The sequence below is a fragment of the Podarcis bocagei genome (assembly GCF_964188305.1).
Source record: "Podarcis bocagei genome assembly, chromosome: 5".
NCBI classification, from domain to species: domain Eukaryota; kingdom Metazoa; phylum Chordata; class Lepidosauria; order Squamata; family Lacertidae; genus Podarcis; species Podarcis bocagei.
This window is the reverse complement of record NC_138129.1, coordinates 1840339-1843054: the sequence shown is the minus strand read 5'-3', so window position 1 is coordinate 1843054 and position 2716 is coordinate 1840339.

The window sequence follows — 2716 nt, the reverse complement described above, 5'->3', positions numbered from 1 at the left end:
TGTAGAGTCAGGAGGGAGCCCTGAGGGTCATCTAGTCCAACCCTCTGCAAGGCAGGATTCACAACTAAGGAATTCCTGGCAGTTGGACATCCTACCTCTGTTTAAAAACCTCCAAGGAAGGAGCATCGACCACCACCTTCCTTTTTTATATAATTTTTTAATTATTTTTTTTGGGGGGAATGCATATAAAACAAAGCCATTTCAAACATCAAAATGCAGAGTTCTTTTGAACCCTTAGACCTCCTTCTCTCCCTCCATGGCTTCCATCTTTAAGATTAAATTTACTGCATTTTTTACCCTTATCTAGCTATTCTATAACCATAATTACCATTACAACAATTCCACATTACAAGCGTCTTTCCATCCCTGCCAAAGGTTTTAACTGTTTATGGTGGTCTTCTAAATTAATGACAATTTTACTCCAGTCTTTGGAAAATACTTGATCCGCCACCTTCCAGGGGAGTTGGTTCCTCTGCCCAACAGATCTCACTTTCATAAAGTTCTTCCTAATGTCCAGATGGAATCTCCTTCCTCGCGACCTCGAGGGTCCCTTCCAACTCTACAATTCTATGAGGTGTCAGAGGACTCTGCCATAGTTGCATCTGAGTCCATCTCCTCCTCGCCGGCCTCTCTGACTGGCACCCAAGAGACCCAGAGCCCTTCGTTAGGAAATGGCAGACCTGCAGAAGATGGAGCAAGCTTGTTTTCTGCTGCTCCGGAGCAGAAGACCCAAAGCAAAGGATTCCAACAACAAGAAAGGAGAATTAAGCTTCCAACTAGACCTTCTGACAGCAAGAACTGCTTGATAGTAGAGCTGATCACCTCAGAAGCGGCTGGACTCTCTTAACTGGAGGTTTTCCATCAGAGGTTGGTTGTCCAACTGCCAGGAAGCTTCTAGCTGTGCTTCCTGCATTGCAGAAGGGGGTTGGACTAGATGACCCTTGTGGGTCCCTTTCAACTCTTCAATTCTATGAAGAAGAAGAATTTATTATTTCGGTCACAGACCAGTTCCAGCCCACATACAATATCAAGGAAATCATAAAGCACAATAGGGATACATTTGAATTTGCAGTTAGGTATGACAGGGACACTACAGATATAGCAACAGTTAAAAAATATATAAATTAAAACTTAGTCACTAACATATAAACTAAAATTATTATTTAAGGCCTTAATCATCCAATTCTATGACTGTAGGAGCAGCAGCTGTGCAAACTTGGCAAGGTGCTTCTGTGGCCTCTGGCTGGAGGGGCAGAGCTGCCTTGTCCTGGAATTCAATGGACAAAGCAGGAAACCTCTGTTGCTTCTGGACTCCCCCAGTCCTTGGCAACGTGACCCGACTCTGATTCCCCTTGTCCTCCCCTCACTGACTGCAGAGAACAATGGACAGGCAACTGGTGACAAATGGACACAGCCAGGCAGCAACGCAGCAGAAAAATATCTCTTGCAATCACTCCCAGTCACTTCACCCTCCCAATCACTTCAATTTTAACGGCATCCCCTTACCACCAGTTCCTGCCAACAAAGACAGCTTAACTCCAATGAAACTGTTATAAGAATTTTAAGGTCTTATATATAATAAATGTTCATAAATGTACCAACCAAGCACTGACATAGATCAGCACAGGAAGACCAACCTGAAACCATTTTGACTCCCAAGCTGACCAAGTGTTTCTCTACAAAGATGGAGGGGGTGAGGGAACCTTCCCATTGTCTCAGGAACTGGGAAATCACCATCTCAAAGGAATGGGCAGACTACCAGGAAAGGCAATCAGGTAAGGCATTATCAGATAATCTGGCAGACAGCAAAAACAACAACATTCAAATTTCTGTTGTAGACCACCTTTTCTGTGATGTAGGTATGATGCTTGTGGGGGGTGGTCTTGGGTTACATCCCTTCTGTGATGCAGATATGATGTATGGAGGGGTGGTCTGGAGCTCCAGGGCAGGGAATTTAAAATGTCTATATAAGGGCAGACACACCTGGGGTCTTGGTCCTCCTCCTTTCCTGCGTGTGAGGGGAGCACCCTGTTGCAACAGATCAATAAAGATCAAGCTTACTAGCTGCTTTGCTTCTCAATATTCTCTGGTTGGCCTCTGTTATTTTCTCCTACCAATAGGGAACCCACGTAAGGACTCTATATGGGCTCTTGGATACCCCATAAGGGAAAAAGGGCAGATTTTGTTTACAACAAAACAGAACTACATTTTTGCCATATTTCTAGTATTACTGTGTAGAAACATACATAGGAAGCTGCCTTATACTGAATTGGAGGGTTGGTCCATCCACCTCGGTATTGTCTGCACTGGCTGACAGCAACATTTCAGGCTTAGGTAGGGGAGATTCCCAGTCCCACTGAGTCCAGCGTCCAGTTCTCCCAGTGGCCAACCAGATGCCCATTATGAGAAACCAGCAAGAAGAATCTGAGCACGAGAGCAACTCTCTTCCGTCCTGCGGTTTCCTGCAGCTGGAATTCAGAAGCACGGCAGAGTCATCTCCTCCAGCGCTTCTTGTGTTTCCACGGCTCAGTGCTCAGGCCTCCCTGGGTCTCTGTTCCGCTGCTCCAAGGCCTTGACCCAGCAGCTCTGCTCATGTCACGGTGACAGCTGCAGATGAGAAATCGAGGCTTGCCGGGAACCAGGATAACCAAACCCTGGAGAAGGAGGGCAGAGGCTGCTTTCATGCTGGCAGGGACCCACCACCGCCTCAGATGGG